This window comes from Desmodus rotundus, chromosome 8 (genome assembly GCF_022682495.2).
Source record: "Desmodus rotundus isolate HL8 chromosome 8, HLdesRot8A.1, whole genome shotgun sequence".
NCBI classification, from domain to species: Eukaryota; Metazoa; Chordata; class Mammalia; order Chiroptera; family Phyllostomidae; genus Desmodus; species Desmodus rotundus.
The window spans coordinates 97,730,538-97,747,656 of NC_071394.1; the positions used below are offsets into that span (position 1 = coordinate 97,730,538).

At 39.3% G+C, this 17,119-nt stretch overlaps 1 protein-coding gene across 5 annotated transcripts in view; it reads right to left on the reverse strand.

Annotated features, from left to right (window-relative positions):
• The window catches only part of TMCC1 (transmembrane and coiled-coil domain family 1), a 221,486-nt gene that overhangs the window by 198,811 nt on the left and 5,556 nt on the right, over positions 1-17,119 (reverse strand). For 2 of the 5 annotated variants that reach the window (XM_045192095.2, XM_045192096.2), the window contains exon 2: positions 9,363-9,438. The exons of 2 other annotated variants lie outside the window; for them this stretch is intronic. The gene's annotated coding sequence lies outside the window, so the exon portion shown is untranslated. Of the gene's footprint in view, positions 1-9,362; positions 9,439-10,251; positions 10,366-17,119 lie in introns of all 5 variants that reach the window. One more of the 5 variants, XM_045192097.2, reaches the window with a different exon arrangement.

Sequence of the window (17,119 nt, forward strand, 5' to 3'; positions counted from 1 at the left end):
GCCCTGGCTGTGTGGCTCAGTTGCACTGTTCCATGAACCAAAAGTTTGTTGGTTCGATTCCTGGTAAGGGCACATGCCTAAGTTGTGGATTTGATCCCTACTTGGGGCGCATATGGGAGGCAGCTGGTCGATATTTCTCTCTCACATTGATGTATCTCTCTCTCTCTTTCCCTCTCTCTCTCTCCCTTCTTCTCTCTCTAAAATCAATCAGTCAATGAAATAAAAAATGTAAAGTCAACTCATTATGGACTTTAATCATGTCTACAGAAATGCTTCATAGGCAACACTTAGGTTAGCTCTGAACAGTGTAGAATAACTTGGAACTATAGTTTAGCCAAGTCGACACCTCAAAAAGACTATCACATCAGTGTTTACCCAACAGAAATGGAAATATATGACCACACTAAGACTAGTACAAGAATACCCACAGCAGCTTTATGCACAACATCAAAATACTAGTAACAATGCAAATACCCATCAACAGGTGAATGGATGAACAAAAAGTGTTAAATCCGTACAATGGAATACTACCAACAGAAGCTGAAAAAAATGCATATTGTATAATTCTACACTCAGGTCACTCAGAAATTCTAGAAAATAAAATTCTAGAAAATGCAAACTAATATATAGTAACAGCCTGAGACGACAGATGAGAGGTAAAGAGGCACAAAGAAGCTCTTGAGGGTGATGAGAACGATCTGAATCTTGATTATGGTGGTGATTTCATGGGTGTGTATATGTGTCAAAACTTATCAAATTGTATATTTTAAAAAGGTATAGTTTATTACTTATTAATATACCTTAGTAAAGTTGCTAAAGAATTTATTTGAGGGGATTCATAGCAGATTAAAAATAGCATACAGAAGATTAGTCACCTGAAAGACAGCAGAAAGTATTTGTTCTTTCAAAATCATTTTAATATGCTTTATTGATTATGCTATTACAGTAGCCCCTTTTTTTCCCTCCCCTTTGTTCCCTTCCACCCTGCACTATCCCTCCCACCCACATTCCCCCACTTTAGTTCATATCCATGGTTCATACATATAAGTTCTTTGGCTTCTCCATTTCCCATACTATTCTTAGCCTCCCCGTCTATTTTGTACCTATCATTTATGCTTCTTATTCCCTGTACCTTTTCCCTCATTTTCCCCTTGCCCCCTCCTCTCTGATAACCCCCTGTAATGTCCATTTCCGTGATTCTGTTTTTGTTCTAGTTGTTTCCTTAGTTTTTGGTTTTGCCTTTTTTAAGTTCTGTTGTTGACAGTTGTGGGTTTGTTCATAGTTTTGATCTTCTTCTTCTTAGATAAGTCCCTTTAACATTTCATAGAATAAGGGCTTGGTGATGATGAACTCCTTTAACTTGACCTTACCTGGGGAGCACTTTATCTGCCCTTCCATTCTAAATGATTGCTTTGCTGGATAGAGTAATCTTGGATGCAGGTCCTTGCCTTTCATGACTTGGAATACTTCTTTCCAGCCCCTTCTTGCCTGCCAGGTTTCTTTGAGAAATCAGCTGATGGTCTTATGGGAACTCCTTTGTAGGTAACTGTCTCCTTTTCTCTTGCTGCTTTTAAAGTTCTCTCCTTCTCTTTAATCTTGGCTAATGTCATTATGATGCGCCCTAGTGTGTGCTTCCTTGGATCCAACTTCTTTGGGACTCTCTGAGCTTCCTGGACTTCCTGGAAGTCTATTTCCTTTGCCAGATTGGGGAATTTCTCCTTCATTATTTGTTCAAATAAGTTTTCAATTTCTTGTTCTTCCTCTTCTCCTTCTGGCACCCCTATGATTCAAATGTTGGAACAATTAAAGATGTCCTGGAGGTTCCTAAGCTTCTCATTTTTTCTGAATTCTTATTTCTTCATTCTGTTCTGATTGAATGTTTCTTTTTTCCTTCTTCTTCAAACCATTGATCTGAGTCCTGGTTTCCTTACCGTCACTGTTGGTTCCCTGTACATTTTCCTTTATTTCACTTTTCATAGCCTTCACTTTTTCCTCTATTTTGCAAACATATTCAATGATTTCTGTGAGCATCCTGATTACCAGTGTTCTGAACTCTGCATCTAATAGGTTGGCTGTCTCTTCATTGCTTAGTTCTCTTTTTGGAGCTTTGATCTGTTCTTCCATTAGGGCCATATTTTTTTTTTGTCTCAGCACAGCTGTTACGTTGTAAGGGGCAGAGCCTTAGGTTTTCGCTAGAGTGGGACAACCCACATCACTGCTTTGTAGTGCTGTATGTGGGGGAGGGGTCAGAGAGAGAGCAATGCCACTTGCTCAGCTCTCCATGGCTTCCAGTCACTTCCCCCACTACCCACAATCAAATTGGGCCCTTTTGGTCCTGATTCCAGAGTGGGTGGGTTTGTGTACTTTCTTGGACCCTGTGGGTCTCTCCAACAAATGTTCCTGTGAGGCTGGGAGTTTCTCCTGCCACCACAACCCCCACAGGTTTTTACAGTAAGAGGTTTTGAGGCTTTCTTTTCCTTCTCTGGAACCCTGGGTTGCACAGTCTGTCTCATCCCCAGTTGTTCCTCCCAGTTTTACTACACACAAATGTGGGATGCCCGGTCTGCCGGCTGTCACCTTGCTGCACATCCTCTCTGCCCTAGATGCCCATCTCCACCCCTCCTACCAGTCTGGATGAATGTTTCTTCTTTAACTCCTTGGTTGTTGGACTTCCAAACAGTCCAACATTCCAGTTCAATTTTCTAGCAGTTCTGTTTATTTTTTGTTTTTAAATTTGTTGTTTTCCTTCTTTTGGTTTGGCAAGGAGGCCAAGTGTATCTTCCTATGCCTCCATCTTGGCCAAAAGTCCTAGTAATATATTTTTTTTATTGTTGTTCGAATGCAATACAATGTTCCATTTTACTGTCACCACTTTCCCCTCCTCCACCCACCCCCACCTCCCACCCTCAATCCTACCCCCCTTTGACTTTGTCCGTGGATCCGTTATACATGTTCCTTGATGACCCTTTCCTATCTTTCCCCCATTATCTACCTTCCCCTCCCCTCTAGTTACTGTCAGTTTGTTCTTTATTTCAATGTCTCTGGTTATATTTTGCTTGCTTATTTGTTCTGTTGATTAGGTTCCACCTATAGGTGAGATCATATGGTATTTGTGTTTCACCACCTGGCTTATTTCACTTAGCATAATGCTCTCCATCCAGATCCATCCATGCTGTGGCAAAGGGTAGGAGCTCCTTCTTTCTGCTGCCTAGCATTCCATTGTATAAATGTACCAGTTTTCTGATCCACTCATTTACTGATGGGTACTTGGGTTGCTTCCAGCACTTGGTATTATAAATTGTGGTGCTATGAATATTGGGGTACACAGGTTCTTTTGAATTGGTGTTTCAGTATTCTTAGGGTATAATCCCAGCAGTGGAATTGCCAGTTCAAAAGGCAATTCCATTTTTAGTTTTTTCAAGAAATTCCATACTGTTTTCCACAGTGGCTGTACCAGTCTGCATTCCCACAAACAATATTCTAGGGTTCCCTTTTTTTACAGCCTTGCCAGCACTTACAGTTTGTTAATTTGTTTATGATGGCCATTCTGACCCATGTGAAGTGGTATTTCATTGTGGTTTTAATTTCCATCTCTCTGATGGCTTGTGATGCTGAGCATCCTTTGTCTCTGGGCCCTCTGTATGTCCTTCTTAGAGAAGTGTCTGTTCCAGTCCCTTGCTCATTTTTTAATTGGATTGTTTGTCTCCCTGGAGTGGAGTCGTGTGAGTTCTTTGTGTATTTTGGAGATCAAATCCTTGTCCAAGATATCATTGGCAAATATATTTTCCCATATGGTTGGTTCCCTTTTCATTTTGCTGATGTTTTCCTTAGCTGTGCAGAAGCTTTTTATTTTGATGAAGTCCCATTTGTTTTTTCTTTCCTTTATGTCCCTTGCTGTAGGGGACATAGCAGTGAAAATTATTGCTGCATGGAATATCTGAGATTTTCCTGTCTATGTTCTCCTCTAGGACTTTTATGGTATCCTGACTTATACTTAAGTCTTTTATCCATCTTGAGTTTATTTTTATATATGGTGTAAGTTGATGGTCGAGTTTCATTTTTTTGCATGTAGCTGTCCAGATCTCCCAACACCATTTGTTGAAGAGGCAATTTTTACTACATTTTATGCTTCTGCCCCTTTTATCAAATATTAATTGACAAAAGAGACTTGAGTTTATTTCTGGGCTCTCTATTCTGTTGCATTGATCTATGTGTCTGTTCTTATGCTGGTACCAGACTGTTCTGATTACCATGGCCTTGTAATATAGTTTGATAAAAGGTATTGTAATGCTTCCTACTTTGTTCTTCTTTCTCAAAATTTCTGTGGCTATTTGGGGTCATTTATGGTTCCATATAAATTTTTGAAATGTTTGTTCTGTATCTATGAAATATGTCATTGGTTTTTTAAAAATTTTTTGTCATTGGTATTTTAATAGGGATTGCGTTGAATCTATAAATTGCTTTGGGTAGTATGCACATTGTGATGATGTTAAGTCTTCCTATCCATGAACATGGTATATGCTTCCATTTATTTGTGTCTTCCTTAATTTCTTTCTTCAGTGTTGTGTAGTTTTCTGGGTATAGGTCTTTTACCTCCTTAGGTAAATTCCTAGGTTAGGTTTATTCCTAGGTACTTTATTTTTCTTGTTGCTATACCAAATGGGATTTTTTCTTGATTTCTGTTTCTGATATTTTGTTGGTGGTGTACAAAAATGCCTTCAATTTCTGAATATTGATTTTGTATCCTGCTGCTTTGCCAAATTCACTTATTAGGTCAAGTAGATTTTTGGTGGAGTCTACAAGGTTTTCTATGTACACCATCATGTCATCTGCAAACAATGACAGTTTTACTTCCTCCTTTCCAATTTGTATTCCTTCTTTTCCAATTGGAAAATTCTTTTCCAATTTTTATTTCTTCTTCTTGTCTGATCGCTGTGTCTAGGACTTCTAATTCTATTTTATACTATAGTATAAATAATACCATTTTCCCCAGGTTTTCAAATTTATTGGCATATAGTTATTCATAGTAGTTTCTTACAAACCTTTGTTTTTCTGTGGTATCAGTTGTTGTGTCTTTGTCTGGTTTGGGGATCAAGATGATGCTGGCCTCATAAAAAGAGTTTGGAAGCCTTCTCTCTTCTTGGATTTTTTGGAATATTCTGAGAAGGATAGGGGTTAGCTCTTCTTTAAAAGTTTTGTAAAATTCTGCTGTAAAACTGTCTAGTCCAAGGCTTTTTTGTGATGGGAGTTTTTTGAATACTGCTTCAATTTCACTAGCTATTATTGGTCTGTTCAGGTTTTCTGCTTCTTCTTGATTCAGTTTTGGAAGGTTATATTTTTCTAGAAATGTGTCCATTTTCCCCAGGTTTTCAAATTTATTTGCATATAGTTATTCATAGTAGTTTCTTACAATCCTTTGTATTTCTGTGGTATCAGTTGTAATGTCTCCTCTTTCATTTCTGATTTTATTTACTTGTGTCCTCTCTCTCTTTTTTTCTTGATGAATCTGGTTAAAGGCTTGTCGGTTTTGTTTATCTTTTTAAAGAACCAGCTCCTAGATTTATTGATCCTTTGAATTGTTCTTTAATCTCTATGTCATTTAATTATGCTCTGATCTTGATTATTTCCTTCCTTCTATTGGCTCTGGGCTGTGTTTGTTGTTCATCTTCTAGTTCTTGTAGATGTAGGGTTAGGTCATTTACTTGAAATGTTTCTATCTTTTTTAGGTAGGCCTGTATCACTATGAACTTCCCTTTCAGGACTGCCTTCACTGTGTCCCATAAGTTTTGGACTATTGTCTATTTATTTTCACTTGTTTCCAGAAACTTTTTGATTTCTTCCTTGATCTCATTAACCCATTCATTGTTTAATAGCATGCTATTCAGTCTCCATGAGTTTGAATATTTTTGAATTTTTCCCTCGAGGTTGGTTTCTAGTTTCAAGCCCTTATGGTCCAAGAAAATGCTTGATATGATTTTAATTTTCTTGAATTTGTTGAGGCTTGTTTTGTGTCCTATTATGTGCTCTATCTTTGAATATGTTCCATGTGCATTTGAAAAGAATGTGTATTTTGCTTCTTTAATATGAAAGGGCCTATATATACCAGTTAAGTCCATTTGATCTAATGTGTCATTCAGTTCCGTAATATCCTTGTTGATATTTTGTTTGGAAGAGCTATCCATTGTTGACAGTGGGGTGTTAAAAAATCCTACCATAGAGCCCTGGCTGGTGTATCTCAGTGGTTTGAGCACTGGCCTGAGAACCAAAGGGTCACCAGTTCGCTTCCCAGTCCGGGTACATGACTGGGCTGTAGGCCAGGTCCCCAGTAGGGGCACCTGAGATGCCACCACACACTGATGTTTCTTTCCCTCTCTTTCTCCTTCCCTTCCCCTGTCTCTAAAAATAAATAAAATGTTTTAAAAAAATAAAAAAACAAATAAAATCCCCTACTGTAATTGTGTTGCTGTCTATATCTTTATTGAATTCCTCCAAGAATTTCTTTACATATTTGGGTGCATATATGTTTCCAATATTTATGTCTTCTTGATGGATTCTTCCCTTGAGTGTTATGAAGTGTCCTTTGGTGTCTCTTTATATGGCCTTTGTTTTGAAGTCTATTTTGTCGGATAAAAATATTGCTATCCCAGTTTTTTTTCCTGTTCGTTTGCTCGGAATATTTTTTTTTTTCCAACCCTTCACTTTCAGTCTGTGTAGGTCTTTTGTTCTGAGGTGGGTCTCTTATAGGCAGCATATGTGCGGACATGTGTGTTTTCTTATAGAAACTATTTGGATTAAAGCACAGAAAGAGAAAGGGTGTGAAAACAGAAAAGAACATCAGAGATACATGGGGCATAGTGAAAAGCAGTGCTGCAGAACAGACACTATATAAAGTTGAAAAAATATTGAAAACATTTTATAAATGATTCTATTCTTGGAGAGGCAATATATACCATTCAGACACCTGGTAATTTTGAGTGTGAAAACTGGAATATTATTCACTTGGGTGTACACATCATGACAGAACATTTATGCAGAAATCAAATATCAACACCAAAAAACTATTTACACATTACTCAGGGCATGAAATACAAAACCCATATATTAAAATGTTAGAAGGTGCTATAAAATAAATATTTGGGATAAAGTAAGAAGTATTAAACATTATTCATTATTTTAGGTTCAAAATCTAATGTATGTATATAGCGTAGATAATAATTGTGATTAGATTTATAGATTTCTAAACTCAAATATTTCTATATGTGAACATTTTGAGGGATTTTTGTCACATTGGAGAAAGATTATTTTAAAATTTTAATTTAAAAGTTACAAACACTGAACTTGACAAAAATAAGTTGAGAAGCCAGAATTATGACAATAGTGTAAGTACATATGGAAAATGTAACACTGCAATAGAAGATCTTTGAAAAAATTATACACCATTTTATATTTCTTTTTTTAAGTGTTCTTTAAACTCGATGGTGAACAATGCCATCAAAATCTCCTTTGACATTATCAAATTTAAAAAATATCTCCCAAGATTGCTTTTCAGCTTTGGTTAGACATTTGGGTGTATTGAGAACCCTGAATATAAATTTGAAACTACTAAATAGGTGATGGGAAAATTGAGTTGATACTATCATGCCTGTAAAAACTCATTTACAAATGGTATGCATTGATCTTTTTATGAAGAGATCAATAAAGAAAATGGGTTCTAAAATACCAGCCAAATTTCTACTTTCAAACATATCCATGCCTGAATTTATTGGCTTAGTGCTGACTTGACATGATGCTTTAAATCACAGGTGGCAAACACAAGCTCCACTGGCTGAATCTGGCCTGGCACCTTGTTTCTACCAAGCAGCAGTACCGAGTTCCTTGCCCCTAGTTAAAGAATAGTTACATTTACAGTTCTAAAATTAGATTTGGCCCTTTGAAAGCAACCTCGAGGCTGGAGTGGCCCCTAGTGAAAATGAGTTTGACACCCCTGCTTTAAATAAAATTAATGGTTTAAGCAAAATGATACAGAAAATTCAATGTATGAAAAAATGTTGATGTACATAATGCTCTCAAAAAATTTTTAAAAAATTAAGAAATTATTTGAAGTAAAACTAGATGGTTCTTTAAAAAATAAATTATTGATTTTAAAAGAAGTTGCAGAATACATATAAAATATTACTCAGCCATAAAAAAGAATGAAATCTTGCCATTTGCAACAACATTGATGGCCCTATAGGTATTTGCTAATGAAATAAGTCAGACGGAGAAAGACAAACACTGCATGATATCACTTATATGTGGATTCTAAAAAACAAAATAAATGAACAAAACAAAACAGATATTAACCAATGTAACCCCAATAAATTCAATTAAAATGTTTAAATATAAATGAAAAGTAAATAAATTAATAAAATAAGAAAGTTTAAAAAAGCATTTTCTTTGTTTCAATGCAAATCTAAAAGATACACAGTAGAGATCAGCCCCTCTGTAGGGAGCCGGACGGCTAGTATCTGCACTTATTATTAGCCGTGTTAGAAAAAAGAAAACAGAAACAGACTCATAGATACAAAGAACAAACTGGTGGTTGCCAGAGGGGACAGGCAAAATAGGTGAAGGGGATTAAGAGGTACAAACTTCTAGGTATAAAATAAATAAGTCACAGAAATGTAATGTACAACATAAGGAATGTAGTCAATAATATAACAACTTTGTATGGCAACAGATAAAACTAGATTTATCATGGTAATCATTTCATAATGTAAAAATATTTAATCACTATGTTGTACACCTGAAACTAATATAATATTAGATGTCAGCTGTAATTCATTTAAAAATTAATTTATTACATAAATTATATTAGTTGAAGAGTCTCTTGACATTGGTTTCAATTTCTCCAACATAGAAAATATTAGGAAAAAAAGAGAGTTCGGTTGCAAATCCCACAACACATCTAAAATCCAAAACTAAATTTTAAAATCAATTTACTTTTGCCTAGACTGGTGTGGCTCAGCTCAGTGGGTTGGGTGTTGTCTCTAAAAGCAAAAGGTCACCAGTTTGATTCCTGGTCAGGGCACATGCCTGGGTTGTAAGCCAAGACCCCATTTGTGGGGGAGGGCAGCCAATAGATGCTTTTCTCACACATCAATGTTTCTCTCCTTCTCTTTCTCCCTCCCTTCCCCTTTCTCTAAAATAAATAAATAAATAAATAAAGTGTCTTTTTTATCCTATATTGGGAAATGCGATATCATTTTTAAAATTAAAGTTTACAATACTGAAAGAAAATAATGATCTTTTTGGTCTTCTAATCTATTGATAGACCCATACTATTTGAAATGCAGTCCCTGGACCAGCAGCCCCAGCACTACCTGGAAGTTCGTTAAAAATGGAGGATCTCAGCCCTGCTCCAGATCACCTTAGTTAGTCTTCATTATGTGACATAACCTGCAGGAGATTTGTATGCATATTATAGTTTGAAAAGCACTGGACCAGATAACACATGTAATTTGAAGGATTAAAATGAACATGAACTGCAACAACTGTTAAAATTTACCTTTGAAATTGATTAAAGAATATTAGTGATATTGTTGATGGGAAATGAATTCAGAGGAAATAAAAACCTTAAATTGTTTCGTAAAATTTAGCATGACTTTTGTTAAAGTCTTGTAATATGTTCGTAGCAATAACTTATCACATTTCCAAATAATCTCTATCTCAGTATGTGTTTAACTTTGCTAATATAAACAACCAGTAGAAAATGTAGCTGCACAAAATTAAAATTTAGTAAAAACTGATAAAGGTCCAGAGTGACCAAAAAAGACTGTCGTGGAGTGACAATCACATATTGGAGCAAGTTAGCATTGAAATTGTCACGGGGGATTTTATTTCTGTGAAAGCATGACAAGTAATTGCTGTACTGTAACATATTATCCTATGCTAGTGACTCTGAATTTCCAATTATTGTGCTACTTTCTCTCTCTCACCTCAGAGCCTTTGCTTCTGCTATTTCTGGTGCCTGGTACACCTTCCTTTTCAACTCTGCTGACCTTTCTGTCTCAGCTGAAATGCCATTTCCTCAAAGAGGCCTTCCCTGGCCCCACAGACAAGGTCAGTTTCTCCTATCAAACACTCAAAGCATCCTGAGGTTTCCGTTTCTCAGCCCAACATACAAGTAACTTCCCCTTTAAACATCTGCTTTACTCTCTGGCCTGTGAGTGCCATCAAAGAGTTTGTCTCTGTCATTCTGAACCCACTCACATGTTTAGGTTGCTTGATACAGACATACTCCAGAGATACTGTGAGTTCAGTTCCAGACCACCACAGAAAAGCAAGTTGTAATATTTTGCTGGTGGAGGGTCTGTGGCACAACATCTGTGAAACACAATAAAATGAGGTATGTTTGTAAGTGTTTATTGGATTAAGAAATGAATAAATGATGACTCTGTTTATATTAAATGAAGTATGACCCTGCCTTATATTTGTACAACCTTTTCTTCTTTTTAGCACATTTTTACTTCTGTTAGCCCATTTGAGCTTCTGAGGACCAGATCTGCCTAGTTAGCCTTTCTCAGTCCTTAAAATGCATAAGAGACCTATCTCTCGGATAAAAGCATGGTCTACAGGTGACTTGCCTGCCTTCCAGTCCTAACTCTGCCAATTCATCCTCACTATTAGGTGTCTTGGGCAAGCTACCTCACCCCTCTGTGCCCCAGGTCCCTTATTTGTATTTACTTCATAGGTACACCGTGAGGAGTAAAGGAATACAGTTGACCCTCGAACGAGGTGGGGTTTGGGGTGCCAAACCCCATGCATTTGAAAATCCATGTATAGCTTTTGACTTTCCAAAAATTTAACCATAGTCATCCCTTGGTACCCGCAGGGAATTGGTCCCAGGACTCTGCAGATACCAAAATCCATCAGTGCCGAACGAAGTTCCTTGTATAAAATGGTGTAATACAATGTATACAGTCGGCGCTCTACATCTGCAGATTCGACTGTGGATCAAAAACAGTATGTTCAATCTACAGTTGGAAATGCATGGATGCAAAACCTGGGGATACAGAGAGCCTATTTTATATTTATTGAAAAAAATCCATGTATAAGTAGACCCTTGCATTTCAACCCCATGTAGTTCAAGGGTCAAACATATATATACATAAGCACTTTAAACAGTACCTGGCACTTCACAAATGTTAGCTATCATGGGAGAACTGTGGAGATCTAGAGTGTTGGGGCCAATGTTAAAGATTAGGCATCCTCAATATTATGAAGCCAGGCACAAAAGACCACATACTAGGTGATTCCATTACAGGAAGTTCAAGGACAGGCAAAATTAAGCTATGATGATTGACATAGTTCAGAATAGAGGGGGTGGGGGACATAATATTCACTGGAAAGGGGTACACAGCAATTTTCCTAGGTACCGGAAATGTTCTGTATCTTGATCTGGGTGGTGGTTACACAGTGAATAAACTATATTCTTAAGATTTGTGTGTTTAACTGCATGTAATTTACACCTCACTTAAAATTTTAGGCAGGAGTAAGGACCTGTGACCAATCTCCTATCTTGGCATAGAAGACTTCCCCCAACTCCTTCTCTGCCTCCCACCAAGAGCCTCAGAGGGGAGCCTTGATGAGTTTTAATTAAATGACCAGAGAAGTAAATGAATACAGTTGACCCTTGAACAATGTGGGGTTTAGGGTGCCAACCCCCATGCATTCAAAAATCCATGTTCCTGTCTGTTGACATCCAATAAGCCATATTCCTTTCACTGAGCTGGCCTTCACCCTGAAATGGGTAGGCAAGGCCATGTCCCAGGAGGCCCAGTGGGTAAGGTAGGAGTGTGAGTACAGAAGGCCCTGACCATAGTGTCAGGACCATGGCCCTCCCTGGGAATCAGATGCTGCGGCCAGTGGGATAAGGCCTCGGTGCCAACTCCCATAGTCCCCACCCCATCTAAGCAGAGCCAAAGTGTAGTCAGTTCTGGGGGAACAGAACTCTGACAATCTCCATGCTGGCACCTCATACTCAGCATTGCTAGTGGTCAGAATCTCAGGTGTATTGGTTTATTTTGGTTTCAAGTGCTAGAAATCCAAAGCAAACAGGCCTCTATAAATCAGAGCAATTTATTGGAAGGATGCTGATATTTACAAAACATAACCATGGAAATGGCAGGGCCTCAGAGACACCTGGACCCCATGGCACTTTCTCTCTTCTCGGCTTCTCTGAGCTTTATTGTATCAGACTAGTTTTCTCCTCATGACGCAGAATGTGGCTGCCATCAGTTGCTGAGCCCCACACATGATAGCCTTACACCAGAATGCCTGCATCCTGCTTCCCTTAATTCCAGTGCAGAAAATCTCAGGGGAAGGCTCTGATTGGCTTATTTTGAGTCCAGTGCCCACCCCTATACCAATCAACTGTGGTCAGAGGATGGGATGTTGTGACAGGCAACACCCACCAGAACCACATGGTGGTTAGAAAGGAATAAGGCCTCAAAGGAGGTACTGTTCCCAAAAGAAGGGGTGCTGAGCAGGGTGGACGATGGTGGAACAGAGAGGGGCAAAATTTAACTCATGAGCTAATTAAACACAGCCTTCTCAGTCCCCATTTTCCAGAGATCCAGAGAGGCCAGCAGGGTCCTACTGTTGAGATCCAACCAGCTCAAAAGTGGTCAGAGGATTTTCCAGAGAAACACTGGTCCTTTCTCCAGGCAGGACATTAAGCTCTATCAACAAGACAGATGCAACAGAGGATTGGATGCTCACCAGGTTGGGATCCCAGAGACTGTTCCTTAAGCTGCAGTCACAGCCAAGTGTAAACCCCCTTCCCTCTCTGTACCTCAGTGACCTTCTCTGTAAAATGGGCTTGATGGAGTTAACTGATTGGAGAGACAGCAGTCCCCGAATGCCCAAACAGCCTGGATTTAAATCTCAGCTCTACCCTCAGCAGGTGTGTGTACTTAGGGATGATGATGATGACTTTTTATTTTAAAAATAATTTCAAAATTACAGAATATTTTCAAGAATAAGTCAAAGAACTCCTGTATACCTGAACCCAAATTCAATAATTTCTAACATGTTGGCACATTTACTTAATCATCTCTCTCTCTCTCTTTTTTCCCAACCATTGAAGAATGCTTTGCATTCATCTTTACTCTTCACTCTGCTCCCCTACCCTTCTCAGGTGTCTTTCCCAAGAACAGAGATTTTCTCTTACATAAGCACAATACAGTTACCAAATTCAATAAATTTAACATTGATACAATAATCCCCAATCAACAGTTTATATTCCAATGTTGCCAATTGTCTCAGTATCTCTATAGTTTTTTCCACCTTCAGTGCCAAGTGCCAGGAGCACAAATTGCAATTAGTTGTGTAAACGATAATAGAAATGGAGCCATTTTCAAACTGAGCCAGAACTTCCAGACCAGAGGAACTGCCTTGCACATCTTATGTCTCACATCTTGGAACGTTAAAATGGGGCAAAATAACCTTTGGATGTGGCCTAAGCAAGCTTGTTTCTCAAAAAAATAAAAAATAAAAACTTTGCTAAGATAACAAGAAAGCATGTATTATGACTACTGGACCAATGACTACTGGACTGAAAATTCAAAACATTACTTAGGATTAATATCACCATGTTATGTTATCTGCACTAATAGAAATGCCTTCCTTCTATTGATGTAATTGTTCCCCTTCCCTTTCTCATAAATACACTTTGACTTTGTCTTCTAATCAGATATTATTTGGACTTACACCTGAATTAATGATTCTGGAATAGCTATTCTTACTGATCTCAAATAAGTGCTTATTTGCCTCTCACTTTTAAAGGCTTTTTTATTGTTAGGTCAGTAGTAGTCAGGTCCCTTTAGCCTCCTCTAGTGTGGAACAGTTCCTTAACCTTTTCTTCTCCCTCATGACATTGTCATTACTGAAGAATACAGGCCAACTGTTTAATGGAAAATCTCTCAATGTGGGTTTGTCAGAGCCCTGGCTGGGTAGCTCATTTGGTTGGAGCATTGTCCCAATAGGTCAAGGTTGAGGATTTGACCCCTGGTCGGGGCACCATACAAGAAGCAACCAATGAATGCATTAACAAATAGATTTTAAAAACTGATGTTCTTCTTTCTCTCCCTCCCCTACTCCCTCTCCTTCTCTCTAAATGAATAATAAAAAATAAAAAGATGGGGACTACCAGTCAAGATGGCGACACAGGTAAACACGGCTCTCCTCCTTGCACAACCACATCAAAATTAAAACTGAGATATAGAACAACCATCACTCAGAACCATCAGAAATTGAGTTGAATGAAAGTCTGACAACTACAAAATTAAAGAAACCACATCCATCCAGACTGGTAGATGGGGCAGAGACAAGGAATGGGCTTCTCCCCACATCCATGCATGGTGGATAAAAATTCATGAGGGATATCTCGGGATTGAGGAGTCCCAGCCCCACACCAGGTTCTCCAGCCCAGGGTTCCAATGACAGGAAGATAAGTCCCCATAATTTCTGGTTGCAAAAGCCAGCGGAGATAGAGTCAGTGGAAGAAATGTCTGGAGTCCCAAGCAGTTTCCCTTAAAGAACCCACACACAGTCTTACTCAGATTTGCTCTCTCTGAGCTGAAAGCACTAGCGTAACAGCTTGAAAGGCACCAGCGACATACAGGGAGGAAGTGAAATGTCTGGCATCAAGGCAGGAGCTGAGGGACAATTTCTCCCTCAACTCAGAGAAAGGCAGGCAGAAACCACTGTCCTTTTTTTGGACACTCCCCCAACAGAGCCACAGAGCCAGCAGGCGGGTGTCATATCTGAGATCCCACCAACCAGGCTAACACGGTTTACCCCGACCCGGGAGATCCCCTGAGATGTAAGTGGCTGGTCTTGGCTCATGCTTCAACTTCCTAAATCCTACCAAACAAGCACCAGCCTGCTGCAATATCCCACAGCTCTCAGTCCCGATACCTCCAGATAAGTGGCCCCAGGCTCAACAATAGCATCAGTCAGCCTAGATTCACAGCTTGGCTTTGCCTGGGATTATCCAAGCCAAGCACAAGAAGCAGCCATCTCAGATGATTATATAGCTCATGCAGGGTGGCCCCTGGGAAGAACCCAACTGGTGGCTGACCTTGGCCTGTACTACCCAGGATACTCCAGAGCCTGTGCATCCAGTAGATAGCTACAGACCACATGGGAGCACCAGGACCCTGTCCCTGCATAGCTGATCCTTCACAGAGGGCAGAGGGCAGTGGGCAGTGGTCACAGGAAGTCCTTGTAGCTGACTGGCCTGGGTAAATCCTTCTCAGTGACCTAACAACAACAATCAAGACTCAACTACAAGAGGAGTGTGTCCTCAGTCCACAGAAAGGGCAACCTCAAGTACCCAGCTTGAGTGATAGGTGAGGCTGTGCCACTAGACCTTACAGGACACCTACTACATTAGGCCATGCTTCCAAGACAGGGAATCATAGCAGCTCTAACTAATACATAGAAACAGACACAGGGAGGTTGCCAAGATGAGGAGACAAAGAAACATGGCCCAAATGAAAGAACAGATTAAAATTCCAGAAAAAAAGAACTAAACAAAATGGAGAGAAGTAATCTATCAGATTCAGAGTTCAAAACACTGGTTATAAGGATGCTCAAGGAACTTAGGAGGACCTAAACAGGATAAAACAGATCCAGTCAGAAATGAAAGACACACTAATTGAAATAAAAAATAATTTATAGGGAAACAACAGTAGAGTGGATGAAGCTGAGAATCATATCAATGATTTGGAACATAAGGAAGCAAAAAACAACCAATCAGAACAAGAAGAAGAAGAACTTCCAGCCAAGATGGAGGCATAGGTAGATATGCTTTGCTTCCTCGCACAACCAAAATAAGACCAACAAATTTAAAAAACAAAAACAAACAGAATTGCCAGAAAATCAAACTGTATGGAAGTCCGACAACCAAGAAGTTAAAGAAGAAACATTCATCCAGACTGGTAGGAGGGGCAGAAATGGGCAGCAGGGCAGAGAGGACACGCAGCAAGGTGATCAACTGGGCCAAGTGAGGTGGCAGCTGGCAGACTGGGTAGTCCCACATTTGCATGCAGATAAGCCAGGAGGAACAACTGGGGAGCAAGACAGATAACACAACCCAGAGTTCCAGCACAGGAAACTAAAGCTTCAAAACTTCTGGCTGTAAAAATCTGTGGGAGATGAAGCAACAGGAGAAAATCCCAGCCTCACAGTAGAGTTCGTTGGAGAGACCCACAGGGTCCCAGAATGTACACAAGCCCACCCACCCTGGAATCAGCACTTGAAGAGCTCGATTTGCTTGTGGGTAGCGGGGGAAGTGACCACTGAGAACTGAGTAAGCAGCGTTGTTCCCTCTCAGACCCCTCCCCCACATACAGTGCCACAATGCAGCCATGTGGGTTGCCCCGCCCTGGTGAATACCTAAGGCTCCTCCCTTTAGTTCTAACAGGTGTGCTGAGACAAAAAAATATGGCCCACATGTAAGAACAGATCAAAGCTCCAGAAAAAGAACTAAGCTATGAAGAGAGAGCCAACCTATCAGATGCAGAGTTCAAAACACTGGTAATCAGGAAGCTCACAGAAATGGTTGAACATAGTTGCAAAATGGAGGAAAAAATGAAGGCTACGCAAAGTGAAATGAAGAGAAATGTACAGGAAATCAACAGTGGAGGGAAGGAAACCTGGACTCAAATCAATGGTTTGAAGCAGAAGGAAGAAGTAAACATTCAACCAGAATAGAATGAAGAAACAAGAATTCAAAAAAATGAGGAGGGGCTTAGGAACCTCTGGGACAATTTTAAATGTTCCAACATTTGAATCATAGGGGTGCCAGAAGGAGAAGAAGAACAAGAAATTGAAAACTTATTTGAACAAATAATGAAGGAGAAATTCCCCAATCTGGCAAAGGAAATAGTCTTCCAGAAAGTCCAGGAAGCTCAGAGAGTCCCAAAGAAATTGGACCAAAGGAGGAACACACCAAGACACATCATAATTACATTACCCAAGATTAAAGAGAAGGAGAGAATCTTAAAAGCAGCAAGAGAAAAAGGGAGAGTTACTTACAAAGGAGTGCCCATTAGACTATCTGCTGATTTCT